At 35.3% G+C, this 15,515-nt stretch overlaps 1 protein-coding gene across 6 annotated transcripts in view; it reads left to right on the top strand.

Moving 5' to 3' along the window:
* The window catches only part of LOC114666111 (protein quaking), a 1,435,209-nt gene that overhangs the window by 145,077 nt on the left and 1,274,617 nt on the right, over positions 1-15,515 (top strand). The window lies entirely within an intron of this gene.

Genomic DNA, 15,515 nt, shown 5'->3' with positions numbered 1-15,515 from the left:
ATCTTCGATAGTCCAGCTGTAAGCAATGAAATTATTGGGTACCCTTTGGTACGGACTAGATCTATTATTGGAATATGTCGACCATTGTAGCTGATGACCCCTTGCTGTGTTTTTAGAGGATTATAAGCAAGAATGCTTAGGTAGTGGCTACCTCTTGGCCAACTGAGGAACTGAAAATGTGCAGAATTAATGCATGAGCTAATACAATCTGAAGGTTTAATCAAAGCCTAGATATGCAATTGAGAAAACAGAATTCTGTTCAGGATATGAAACCAGGTATACAGAAATGCTGGAGATATTTTTTGCTAAATCTAAGAATTTCATGCTTCATATAATGTACAATAATTTGACTGAAATAAGTGCATCTCCACACTATCATGTCAGTTTAAGCTTTATGACAATAAATACTAATTGCACAAATTGAAATTAATCATGGTAAATTTTGGTAAAGTCTTATAGCAACATCAGGGAGTGTCATTTTAAGATTTTGGCCACTTTTTAAATAAGGAATCATATTATGAAAAAATTGTAAGGTAATATTTGACACATTGAAAAACATCAACTTTTTTCTTCTCACAAGATTTTTATTACTAAAAAACTGGCCTTTGGTTATGTTATACTTCATGGATAAACAATTTTGCTGAAATTTCATTTCTTGTGGTTTTGCTGACTTCATGGAAAGCTGATGTTGGAGTACGTGTTCTTTTTTTGCTGATAGGCTGTTATGTTGTACATAGCTTTGGGAACTTTTCATTTGTTAAGTATTTTGTTGTTTGTTCAAAATTATGAAATTGTAACTTGTCCTTAGTGTGCTTTAACAAGATCTATTTGCAATTCTGGATAGCCATATGTTATTATTATAGGGTTTAATAACATTTTAATTCAGTCAGTGAGTTATGAATATTTACCAGGAAACACATCTTTATTTCACTACAATTTATCACCTTTCATAATTATGCTATTATGTTTCTGTTGAAGATTTATTATTATTATTATAGTGCAGCCATACAATTATTGGGCATCTTGTCTACTGAGCAGTATAACAAAGTGTTTTTTTAAAAAGAATAGATACAGTATAACCAGATTTTCTATAACATGTAGAATAGTGAAGATGAAAAACACTTTTGATTATGTAATACAAAGAATTTTTTGTTTTGAATGCAACAGGGAATTCATGAATGTGTTGTTATTATTATTTTTTTTAAAAGATATGATGGCTTGTGGGTGCGATACATCTGAATATATGTAGTCTCAGTGAGCGCAGTACGAGATTTGGGATTACTGCAGCAAGCAGTAGTTACATGTTCAAGGGAGAGTCTTAGCCATGAGAGATCTTCACACACAATTGTGTTATACAGATTACATATAAAACAAGTAAATGTATGTTTGACTTTGGAGACCCAGAGTGTGCATGTGTATGTTCAACAGATGGTAACAAACCTTAGGACTTTATGGTAAAATTCAAGAACAATAAATGAAGAAACTGACTTTGCCTGTAGAGAAAAGAAATGGCATGCATCTGGGAACTAGGGATACTTTTTGGGATTATTAAATTTCATCTAGTCACTATTTTCCACATAGTTCAGGAAAATGTTTAGATCTACTGTGTTAAAATCACATGTGAATACAGTTATTGAGTAACAATATGTTGTATCCCAATTTTATTTCTTTTTTTGCATATAAATATGTGCATTTTACCATAACAAAACTGTTGTCACTTATTATTCCATTTATAGACTGTACTGTCCTTTATACCTGGAAACATTATAGGATTATTAGCTTGTGTTAGGTGGCCCTTAGTTTAAAATGTGTGAAATACCTTGGGCTTTGAACACCACACTGGCATCACTACAGTGTCATTCTGGGATGGATATTTAGACATTTAGAAAGGGTAGCCTAATGCCAAGATAAGCTAAAAACTTAATCTTATTTTTCATTGTGTCAACATATTACATATTTTTCATTAGGTGAGCAAATGACCTTTTTGGTCGATGCATTGCTTAACCATCACTAACCTGTAAGCCATGACTCTGCCCCTGAAAGCCTAAGAATCAAATTTGGCAGGCTGGTCCATGAAAATAATTTTTAAAAGATGTTACAGTGCTGGGATAGCCTTCTGTTTCCCTGTGACCCTGCATTAATAATTGGGTTTGGGAGATGGATGTTTATGATATTCTGAATCACGCAATACTTGTTTATTAGGTTTGTAAAATATTATAGTGTTGGGTGGAAAACAGCTATCTGCTACATGTTCATATGCTGAGAGTGGCTAGATGCTTGAATGGCATTTGACAAACCTTTGGGCGTATTTGACAACACAGGATTTTTTAAGAAAAGACATAGGAGCCCATTGCAGCTGTTAGTATTTTCTTGGTTTCAGTAATGCTGAAAAGTATGATAATTGATAACCGAAAGTGACTGTGATTGCTGATACTATATCACTGACAGTGTTCAGTTTGCTGCGGTGCATTGCTTTTCTCTGTCTGTTTCAGCCATCTCTGGTCTTAAGTGACTAGAGCTGCAGTGGCAGTCTGTGGCAGGGTGGCAGATTGATTCATGGCATGCAATTACCGTACTTTACATGACATAATAGCCATTTCAGTATTGCATGCAGTGCCTTAAGTGTATTTGGCTGTGCATAAGTACATGGTGACATGGCTTTTGTCTGCAGTTCTAGTGCATAATGAACTTAACCAACTTAAGATATGCATATTCTAACTGATTGCATTCCGTAAAGATAATTTATAGTATATTCCATAGCACCAGATGTACAGTGTTCAGCCAAAAATTATTATAAAGCTTTAGGCATTTAGTTACTCTCCTTTGGTCTCTAGGCTGGCAAGTATCTACATTGTGTGGAGTATTCCTATTCTCTCTTTCTACCATTTCTGTTTTCCAGGTTGTCAGTTTAGTCCTGTATCCCAAAGAAGTGCATGTTACATTAACTTGAAACTTCAGATTAGCCTAGATTGTGTATGTGAGCAAGAGTGTAGTTTGCTATGAACCAATATCCAAAAAATGATCGACTCCTTCTTTGGACTTGATGCTGCTGGAATGGGCATTTCCTCTTTATGACTCAGAAATGGATAGATGAATGGGTGAGCATAGTGTAACACTGCTGTTTTCACTGGTGCTTTTTGTCTATTAGGAATCTCTGCTGGAACAAATTAAAGATTAATGTTGACAAAAAAAATTATTCATAATTATTGATTCTAAAATTTTGAAATTATGCCAGTAATTGTTTTCCATTGTACTGATCCATACCTTATCATATGTGCTTTCCTGCTGTGTTGCTCTTTTGGTTCCAAGTTTAGACCCATAAACTACTGCACACATACACATAGCTCCAAACATAGGGAAGTACTCTTGGTGCGGCTGTTCAAAATTAGCAGTAAAAACTGCAGTCTTGATCGTGTTTCATGGAATTCATTGCCACTTTTAATATAGAACAGGCACGTCAAGGCGTGATAGTTTATGTCTTTGTGTTTGTGAACCTTTGCTTGTTGTTTGCTCTTTTTATTTAACACCTGTTAGTTAAGCGTTTATTTTGATGCACTTATGTCTTGTTAGAGTATATTGTTATATTCTTTCATTAAAACAGTTGTTCATGTACTCAAGGGAACTGTTGGAATTTAAGGGGGCATGCATTTAAGACTGAATCAGGATGCACTTCTTCATATTGCGAAGTTGTGTTGTTGAAGCAGAAACCTTGACATCTTTTATAGTATGTTTGGATTCGTATAGGACAGCTTAGTTACTGTGTTAGCTAACAAAACAAGCTTCATGAACAGTCTCTCTTCTCATTTGTCAGACTTCATATACTCTTGCATGTAGAGAGAATGTATCAATTTAAGCATTTCAGTTTATCTTTGTCTTATCATTAGTTTACATTACTCACAAAAAATAAATTCTGTATATGCAGGATCTTCTTACACAAGCAAAAACTCATTTAAAGGAAATTTAAAAAAAAATGTTAAGCAGGTTATCTTTACACAAAACTTGCAGATTTGGATAAGCAGTCCATGACTTTGCACAGGATAATCACGTTAGGATCATGAATGTATGGTTAGACTTAAATAAATATCTGAATACGAATGAGGAGTAAGGTATTGCAAGGAAATATTTGGCATGTTGATAATTCAGTGTAAAAATGACGCATTCTATGTCCATAATCACTTACCCCATATCCTATTCCAAAAACTAGACACATCTTAATGCTTGAATGTTCTTCAGGCAGTTTGCAAGATGCAAACAATAGATGTTTTTTTTCAGAAGATGCATTCTTTGTATTCTTAATGGGAAATGTAAACTCAGCAAATATTACAAAAGGGTCACAGTATATTTATGATTTCTGACAAAAAGTGAAACCTAACAATAATGCTTGCTGTTTGTTCTCCTTGCACACAGAGCTATTAATATTAGTGAAGTGCCCCATTTATTTTGGGATTAAATTGTAGATTTTTGTGCTAAGCAGCAATATTATTTGTAGCAGTATCAGGAAGTATTACTAGAATTTGCAAATGAATCACAGGCAATAATATTTACACTTTGTTTTGTTTTCTACATATACTGTATGGGAGTTTTCACAGTGTTTTTGGTGTTGTGATCCACTTCTTCACCATTTGCCTTTGCTGCCCACAGTGTTGGGTGTCCCCCTTGGTGAATCAAGTGCAATCAGCAGAGCATTTTTTCCTCACTCGGTGAGGCAAGCGCGATTGTCAGAGCTGGGGTGTGTGACTCACCTTAATTTACTACCATTTTAAAAAATGGCATCTCACAACCCACTGGAAGTTCGCAACCAACTTTTGAGAAACACTGCTATATAGCACCACATAAACATGAAATAAATCTGCATACTGTTTGTAATACAAATTTCTTGATATTTGAAATGTACATTCTGGCCTTTTAATCTGCCTGTATTAGTGACTATCACTCAGGCATCCAGACTAGGTTCAGATAAGACAAAGAGGCACAAAATCATTTGTTAAGTTCTTTGTAACTTACTGTTCTGTTGAGCTTCATATTTGCACAGAAAAACAGTTTTTATATAAGTTAATGCATAAAACATATACATTTTATCTAAAAGAACACACTGCCCTGTTAAAACATGCATTCTAATGCTAGGAATTGTGTGCATACTTCATCCTGTAGATAAGCATTTTTGAGCTAACATAAATAATTTGGGAGTTGTTGTTAATAAAATTTATGGGAAGCACTTAATGTATTTTTTTTATCCAAATGGTAATATAGGCACCACAATAAATGTACGGTGTTCCCTGGCTCAGTCATAAACCATAGAGAAAAGGGCATCTGGTGACATTTATACTCAGGTCCTAACTAATCTATGTATTGCAGCCTCGGTTTGACCTTTCTCCTTGAAACAGCAACAAGTCAAAACGGCCTTGGTGTCCAGCAGGAGATTTATGTCATTTTTAATATCTTGCAGTAATTGCAGCCTGAATGTTCAGCAATGCCAAGTTTACTGGGCTATTTGCACACGTGAAGTCTGCCACATTTTTCTGTGTTTTATTTTACAAATAACAGTAGCATATGGGTTTTAAACCATAGCCCATGTTATTGCTAGATTCTTTTCCATAATATAAACTCAAGGACACTAATGATTGTGCATGAAATGAGTTAACAAGATGCTGTTTTTGGAATAAAGGAAAAAAGGACCATGCATATGTAAAAGATTCATCAGTGTTGTGAATTTACCTACAGGCTAAGAACAATTTAGAGCATAGGGATCTTCATTTCCTGACGGGCTGAAATGCTTGCATGAAGCGCGAACATGAAAAACACTGTGAAAGAATAGGTTTACTGGTTTCTTGTAGTAAATGCGAAAGATGCAAGATAGCAGTGGGCTGTACAGTACGCAACACTCCTTTTACTTCATGGCATATTGTTTTGCAAGTATTCAGGCTTTGATGGACAAGTTGATTTTTGTAAACATTACATTGTGGTATTTATGAAGCCCCCCATGTGAGATGTCATAACCAGACGTATCCTTAGGAGAGCCGAGTACAATTCTGTCATCCTTCACTTGAATTTTTGAATTTTGCTTGGTCTTTGACTACTAGCTGTTCTGATTTCAGTATGAAGTTTTTAAAGCAAAGTCCTTCCACCCTGTTCTCTTAATAGGTATCCAAAACTTAGCATGATCATTCACCATATCCTCTTTAGAATGGGTCGATGGTGGCCAGGTTGATTGGCTGTTTGCATGAATTGTTTCATTTACTCATTCTAGTCTTACCCTTCATGGCATGGAGCACAGAGTGCCCAACCTCCATTTGGCATTTGTTGTCAAGATACCATGTCAACTGATAGCATTTAGCATGCTGTACTGCTATTATATGTTGGTTAGTTTGTTCTTGCATCTGCACCAAACTATTTCTGAAGTGATTTCCCTATTATAAGAGACATGACACCCATATGTTGCAATCAGTAAGTGGATCCTCTGTGCCATTTGCATATGATTTACTAAACCAATAAATCTGCATCATTACTGAGAGACAGTCAAAGGATAGGCTTTTATAGTACAGCTTGAGATTTATGTGATGAATTAAAATAGGATCAGATTCCCAAATAAAACTTTGAAAGTGGATAGTTATAATGATGACAAATATGACAGAATGTATTGGTGCAAACATGCCTGGAGAAAAGCTAATACTAGCATTCCAAATTAAGAATGGTGGTGGTAGTGTCAGGGGTTTGAGGGAGCTTTACTACATCAAGACCTACTGTAGATTATTACCTATCCTCACTTGCAAACGCATAAAGTATTATTTAGTAGGAGACTGCCAAGCCAACAGATCCTGAGCTGAAGCTGAAGCACACCTGGTCATACTGCCAGACAATTAAGTTAATTTTAAAGTCGACTTTAGGTTTATTTTGAGCAGCATAGAGAAGCATTGTTGTTTTTGTCAAAGGAGTTATTGATGAACAGGCAGAGGACTGGTTAATTTAAGTCTACAGAATTCTTTGCCAAACCTAATTGAAACCAAATTGAATTTGATGCAAACCTAAAGCAAATTTCCATTCCTTTTGTTTTCTTGTTTGTTTTTGGACTAGCTATTAAGATTGACTCTTAATGTTCCAATATTAGGAAGTGTGTCTGTGCATGCTATCATCTTTTATAACAGATATGAGACTCGGTGTCACATATTGTGTCATTGCCAGTCCACATCAACGGACATTATTGCCATCAACAATATGACAACACCCATGAAAATAATAATGCTAGTGCATTTAGAGAAAAACAGTAAAAGAAACAGTGACACAATTGCAAGATTTTAATAAAGCCAAAAATAACAATTCCAAAAAAAATAAACTACAATGAATCATGATGCTTACAAATGAGGTTCTGACAAATGATATAAATATTAATGGTGATAATTAAGAAGTCAGAATGTCTTGTAATAAAATCCTGAGTGGAATGTACAAGCTTGACAGTATCAAGAGTGTCTAATTATAAAATAGTGCTTGAATAGTCTAATAAAAATCCACACTTAAACCTTATAAAGGTGTTTAATCACAATTTGGAAAGCTTCAAAAGCTTTCACTTAGTTTTTACAGATGTGCATGAGGAAGTAGGATGGTGTTCATCCACAGTATTATGTGAGACATTTCTTTGTAGTTATTAATGCTAAAGGTGTTGTGAATACTTAGTGAGTCAAAGGGTCTCATTGCATGTTCAAGTTTACATTAGGTATTATATTATGTTCTATAATTGGAAATGAAGAATGTGTGAAAAGTTTGTTATTGCTCTGTCAAGGTCATCTTCAAATAACAGGCTTTGTGAGTTCCCCATTGCTAATGACAGAGTGGTGTGAGCTGTTCATCTTAGTGTGCTACCACTGGGGATGGGGTTAAGTCAGATCATCCTCATATCAATATGGTTAGTATTTCTACCTGATGCTTTAAAGCAGTGTTTGACTCCTGCCCTGGTGATTGACTGTGAAGAGTTTGTATGCCGTTCACATGTCTGCATCTTTTTAAATACATTTTTTGTTTTCCTTTCATGTGCCAAAGACTTCCTTTTTAGGTTGATTAACACATAAGTCTATCTTAAGACGCACAGATGTCCTACCCAGTGAAGGTTCTTGCAATGTATCTTGATGTGTATTTCCTGTGACCCTAAAATTTAATTAACCTGGTGGATATAGATGATCAACAGATCAATGAGTTAGGGAAATGGATGGATGGATAAAACAATTTCAAGTTAGTTTTCTTGACTTCAGCAACCTGGGAATTTTCAGGCTCAAAAAGCCTTTTTCATTCTTTCTTTATTTTTGATTCACAACTGCTTTCGTGAACTTAAATTAAGATTGATAATTTGCTACAAACTAACCTAATTTATTTTTATAATAGTCACTTAGTTTGTTTTCTTTAGCTATTTTCAGAATCAAAAAAGAAGTACTTTTGTGTACAGGATAGTTTTTATTTAGCAAATCTCTGTTCTGTGTTTTAGATCTGTTTTTCAGTTAAAGTTGACCTGTCTGACAGTTACATGCATTATGCAATGTTATGAAAAGGAACCTTACCCAGTTATTTTAATTAATTCTGCATCCATGACCATTATTAATAAAATAACAGGCCTGGGCTGCCAGCCAAGTAGCAGTAGAAAAATTGTCATGCTGGTGTGGCTGATGAGGGATCCTCCTTTCTCTTGCATATTGATACTATAGGCACTGCTCTGTTTAATTTATTTAGGCAGTTTAATTCATCTAATATTCCATTATCAGTACAATCTAGCGGCATAACTGCACAGTCCAGTTAAAGGTGTGATATCAACATATATGGGTACCTGAGAGTGTGTGTACATGCACACATATGCATGAAAATAATATTGTTTGGCATGTACATCTGAGCATTCCGATATCTGTAAAGAAATAAATGACCACATAAATGTTGAGAAATAGAAGTGTAGAAATTAATTCAAAGCGACTTCCCTGATGACAGTGCCAAGACTCTTAAATATAGTCTAGAAACATCAGTGTTTTCTTATTTTGAAAACCCCAAATGCATTCCATCTACCCATAATGAAGAAATGGTGCAGTGGTGACATGAGCACATCTGTTTATGCTATATTTCTGAAGACAAGCCCAGCTTGTAGAGGTACAAACTACTAAACAGGTGATGACCCTTTTTGGTAGTAGTAGTAGCAGTAATAAAAAAAAATTTAGTTCCATACAGAGATTTATCCAATAATCTGTCTACTTCATAGTGAAATATTAACTGATAGATGAAGCATTGTAAAATGATGCACACAGTAAAGGTGTATGTGTGTATACACACACACACACACACACACACACACACACACACACACATATATATATATATATATATATATATATATATATATAAATATATATATAAATATTATAACCCAGGACTGTGCTGGTGTGTTCGTGTTGGGGTTTGGCGTTCGCTGACGTTCCGGTTTCCATTACTATATGTCAGCAAATTCCAAACCCCGACACAAACACACCAGCACAGTCCTGGGTTCAAATAATGGAAGGTTCATTTATTAAAAGTCCTCAAAAAGTAGCACAAACACAACTACATGTTTTTCTTTTCTCTCGCTCTTTCAGTACTCTCTCCTCTCAATTCTTCTCACCACTGCACTGCCGTCCTCCAGCTGATTGTTGCCTTCCTTCCTCCCAGCTCTGACTCGCCTGGCTAAGGGAGTAAGGTCCCTTTTACAGCAGACCCGGGAGTACTTCCGGTGCCAGGGCCATTGCCTGATGGAAGTACTTACAGGTTATACTGAAGTCCCACTTATTAGGGTACACATCTCCCTGCAGTGCCCCATTGTGGCGCCCACGGACCAAAGCAGGGCTGCACTGCTGAACTACATCTCCCAGCATTCCTTGCTGGTTCCGGAATAGGTTAAAGGGTTGCTGCCATCTAACGTCTTGGGGGAATAGAACGTCCCAAGTGACCCCTTCCACTTTCTGGTCCCTCTCTCTTCCTTGGTTGGGATGCCTGTGTGCCTTCTAGGAGCCTCCCGTCTGGGTAACGAACCATCCCCTCTTCTGGCTGCAATGCCGGTCCAGCCCATGATGTATCTACTATATATATATATATATATATATATATATATATATATATATATATATATATAAAATATACAGGTAAAATTCCGTTATAATGACCTCCCAGGGACCTAAAAAATATTTTGTTGTAATGAGATTCTGTATTTGTTACTATAGTGCTTTCTTTAACTTGTATCCAGGCATTTGCAATCATTTCAATAGCTTCTTTTGCGTTACTTTTAATCTCCTCCTGCCTACAAGTTATGCTGACGAGAATTTTTCTCAGCATTTCCTTGCGATAATACACTTTCAGGGTGCGAATGATGCCCATATCCAATGGCTGAAGCGCTGCTGTGCAATTGGGTGGGAGGTATTCAAAGCGAACATTATCTGAATGTGGAAACATGTTGTGGGCAGCACAGTTATCAGTCAGGAGCTGAATCATTATTTCTTCTTCATACTCTGAGGTTTGTGAACTCTTTTGAGACCCCCCACTCCCCACCCAACGGGAACGACACACTGAAGTGCGTCCTGAAGCGCGATTGTAGCGTCTGTGGAAGATTGTTTGTCCATTGCTGGGGCAAGGCAATAGGAGGCTCACATTGCTGCAGTGAAGCGCCACAGAAGCAAATCATAAAAGATCGGGGTCGCTCTATAAGTCCCTGTCTTGCACCCCAAAACATGAGGCTTAGTCTCAGTACTTTAGCAAAACCAGCTTTATTCAGCTTGAAACAGGAACGGCATAGTTATTTATTATAGCGTGATCTGCCACTCTGCTATATACAGACATAGCAGTCAGGCAGGATCGTGGCCAGGTCAGTGATCAAGTAATCCTGTTACAGTATCAGCATTTACAATTTACGTGCTGCTAACCTTGCATCACCCATCGAGATCTTTTATGTTTACTTTGGCGGAGAGACGTAGCATATCTGTGAGCCTGCTATTACCCCGTACAGACGCGGAGATCGCACTTCGGGATGCTGTTCGGCTTTCTGTCTAGTTTGGGGAGGTCCCAAGAGAGTTTACAAACCTCACATTTTCTTGAATGAGTGCCACATTAATAGGAATGTTTCTTGAATGAGCGTCACTGAACCACATAAAAATGGCTTTTTCAACATCTTCAAATACAGCAGTTCACATACGTTTTCAATCCAAGATTTTTCTACTTTTTTTACTCTGTCTTTCAAGAAAGTTGACAGTGTCAGTGGTGAAATTCCGAATTCACTGGCAATGTCTCTTTTCTTTTTGCAGCAATTAGCAATTTTTTTTCTAATATGAACTGTTATCGTTTTTCCGTGTCTGATGTTTTTATAGGAGGGTGACAATGAGTTAAATTCCAATGGATGTTTTTCAAATGTTGACGAGCAATAAGTAAAAGGTATGACTGAAAACCGCAGGAGACAAAAAAGGCAAAATAAAAACAGTACAAGGAAAGTTCGAAGAAAGAAAAAAAATTACAGTGTTTCTGTTTGGGGATCGTTGTGCACAACTGAGCAGCGGCCACAGAACTAACTGCTCTGTGGATGATTCATTCAGGCATTTCAAGGTCTTTTGTGCACTTCACTGTAATGAAAGTATCTGCTGAATGTACTTCGTAGTAACGAGATTTCTATAGACTCATGTCATAACGGGGAAGCTGTCGAAACCATAAAAATACTTCGTTGTAATGAAAATTTCACTGTAAACATATTCGTTATAATATAATAAAATATTATATATGAGCAAGTCTTCCTTTATAATTGACTGCAGAACTTTGTTTTGAGATGGACTTATTCATGTTCTTATCTCTCAGATAAATATCTTTCACACAACTTACTTCAGAGAGCAATGTTTCATCAAGTCTTTTCTACCAATGCTGTTTTTAGATTGCTACGTTAATATATTTTAGTTAGAGACTTAACTATTTCTTATTATTTCAGTTCAACATAATAACGTGACTGTGCTTTCAATTGTAGGAAGATTTTCAGTTTTAATCCAGGTCTTTGTCATTTATTGAACTTGTTGAATTGGGGCTAAATGGTGGTTGTTTTTTTTTTTTTTTGGCAAGACCGAGTGATTCCTGAAAAACAAATAAGCAATTAAAAAACATCTAGAGAGGGCAGCAAAAAAAACATTTATAATTTAGTAGGTTACTTACATAAAACTGACAAAAAGTCATCTGTTTTAGTGCTTAAATTATGTACAGATTATGACTTCATTTTCTTTTTTCCCTCAACCATTTAGATTAATTTCTATCAGTTGATCCTTTTAGGATACAGGTAACAAAATGTGACAGTAACTAGTGGCTATAAAGCAAAGGTCAAAAAATCTCTAATTGTGAAAAATGGAGGGTGTTGAGATGTAAAATGTTTGTAATTGTAGGTTGAAGGAAAACATGCACTTATTTATGGGCCAGACCAAAGTGAGAAGTCACAGGACAGTAGTAAATGTTTCTTGAGGCAGTTCACACCTAGTACATTTTGTTGATGCCCTAAACAAACTAAAATAGACATGATCAAAAAAGAATATAGGCATAATCACCAGATTATGTAAATTCAGCCATACCTTCCACCCAAATGTGAGTGTGCATCACTGTCTGTTAAAACTTGAACATTAGACTCTATTCAAATTTTTGAAATGCTGAAAAATATATATATTTTGTGAGGTTCAGTTCTTTAGTATAAATAGTTGGGCAATTCTTTCATGCATTTTAGTTTGGCGTAGTAGAAGTTGAAGGTGGTTTCAGATTTCTTACTTACTAGATATTCTAGTTAGTGACCAGTTTTTCCAGTTACTTGGGGAAGGGGAAACAAAAGAAATTTATTGAGAGTAAGAGTTCAGCATTTAGTGAGAAACCTTCCTGAACAATAAGAAATTTTTAACAGTAAGAATCCAAAGCCACATTCCAGAACTTAAAATTGTCAGTTATAATTAAGGAGGCAGTAGAAACATCTGATTAGGAAAAGTTTTAACTGTCAGCAATTACACAGCCAAAACAAAGCCTAGTATGCTACGATCATGTAAGATACCATCACTCTCCTGCAGCATAGTAAATTATGTTATATGCATGTACAAGAATAAATTGGCAAAACAATATTTATTTGTGAAATAGCTCAATTAAATATAAATGTTTTTGTCTAACTTCAGTATTTGTAGCTACATGAATGAATATTGCTTTGTGCAATTATCAGGGGAATGTTCAGTACAAAAGTGAGAGACTCTCCAGACTAGAGCTACTATAAATCCTGTCGACAATAATGTTTACTGATGACAGTGTTTGTGTGAGGACACATACTTCAGTAAGTAGCCTGCCACAGGCAATGTCACCTAAAATGCTGTTCTGTTTACTTACATGCTGTGTTAGGTAAACTAAATGCTTATAGAAAGGAAGAGATACAAATTGTATAGTGAAACAGGTGTTGACAGCAACTACATTAATAATCATCATGTTAAAATTATATCCTAGTGAATTTTAAATATCCTTTCAGGTTTAATTAGAATATAGTAGCTCTAACAACAATAACAAAGATTGTTATTAAACAAGAGGAATTTGTTTCATATAACTCTCATAAAGATTTTTGTTTCTTATAATTCGAGTCTTTGAAAATAACATCAGTTCTATTTTAATAGGAGTTTAACATACAAATGATATAGAAAATAGAACTAATTATATAACATTAAACAAAATTTTGTTTTTTGATTCTAGTAGAAATATACTTATTTGCAGGTAAATCTGTTTTTTTTTATGTGGTCTTGTTTCAGAATTTTATCAAATAGGTCCAGTGTACATAAGAGCCAAGATGCACATTGAAATCAGTTCATTTTTAAAGTAAAAGTAAGCTGCCGAAAAATATGAAGAAAGTGGCCTTAACTTACTGTATATACAGAAAATTATATTGTTTCTAATCATGTGGTTGTTTGCTTTGTTGAGGTGCATTAAGTTACAATTTTTATTTTATGTTATGCTATAAACATAAAATATTATATTAATTTTCTAGAATAATTTATAACTATGAAATGCAGACTTGCAACTACCTAGATCAAGTTATCACTAATTAAAATGACTTTATAAACAGGTTACGTTTTTAAAGTATTCACAATTTTGCCCTTTGTTTTTTTATTCTTGCTTTTTAGAAATGTTAAAATAACATCTATTGAATATGGGCGGAATACCTTTGAAGTACCAGAGGAAACTCCGCTAAAACATGGGGTGATAATGAATACGTCACACAGTTTGTGCCTGAGCTGTGGGACAGCAGTGATAACCACTGATACTGCCTGTTCTATAGCCTTCCCAAAGTATTTTATTATTTTATTATGTACTGTATTCATTTACAGTACTATGGTGGCACAGTGAGTAGTACTGCTGCCTCATATTTTCCAAGTCTGGGATTTGAATCCTGACCATTATCTGTGTAGTGCTTTCACTTCCTCCCTGTGTCTGCTTTGATATTCCTTCTGGTACTCTAAATGTGAAATCCTGCAAGATTTTGAGTGTCATACCTGTGGGTAATGTTTTTTTATATACTGTATAGAAAATAATGGAAGAATTAAAAATATGAAGAAAAATATATAAAGACAAAGTTGCCGTTGATCTATTTGTACTGAAACTGCAGGCAAAATTAAATGTTCACACACAAGCATGTAACACCGCATATGTATCATCTGTGACAAGAGGTAAGGATTATTGCATTATTTCATTGTAGCATGAAAATATATAGTGGACTGTTATACAAGTTATTTTTCTAGTAGGTTTTAGGAACATGTTATTAAAGGGTTTCACACTCTACCTTTTTGCAGTGTGCTGACTTTAGTGTACAGTACTTTTTCTCTTTCAAAGAATTTAGCAACTTAAGGCAGCACATTATTATGGAGTTTGTTTTTTATTATTTTGGGGTCTTTTTAGAAGAGCATTTCATACTGCTTAACATCAGCAGTTTTGAAAAGCTCTTGTACTGTGTACATGTAACAGATGGCCTAACAGCATATTTTCAAAAATAAATAATATATATAATTTTTTTAAGAATCTATTTAGGAGTTGTGCTTGTTAATGGAATCCCAGCCGTATGGTTATCACATTATGAAAGTTAATAAAGAAAATGCTGTGCTATTCCTAACATTGGCTTTGTAGAAATCATCTGACACTTTTATGCATATGGCTGTGTGTGATTTTATGCATCCCACATGTAGAAACTGTGAACGAATCAAAACTGTCACTAGTGCTGCTGCTTCTCTTAGTTTAAATAACTGCCACAGTGATTCATGCATGCACCATGTCTTGTAGACAGCCAGAATCAAATGCTTGTCACAGTCTGTGATATGCACCTGATGAATATGTAGGAATTGGCAAAATCACCTTGTACAGGAAATGTGAAGAAACCAGCTTGTTTTGCTTCTTTCCTTTATCTGCATGCAGCACAGTTCTGCAATATTCACATTTATGCTCCAGGAAAAGCATTGAGAAATCCGTTGACAACTATTTAGCACACTGGTATA

This window comes from Erpetoichthys calabaricus, chromosome 15 (assembly GCF_900747795.2).
Source record: "Erpetoichthys calabaricus chromosome 15, fErpCal1.3, whole genome shotgun sequence".
In the NCBI taxonomy this organism is placed as follows: domain Eukaryota; kingdom Metazoa; phylum Chordata; class Cladistia; order Polypteriformes; family Polypteridae; genus Erpetoichthys; species Erpetoichthys calabaricus.
Note: the sequence above shows the minus strand (reverse complement) of the source record. Positions and strands in the feature narration are given on the sequence as shown.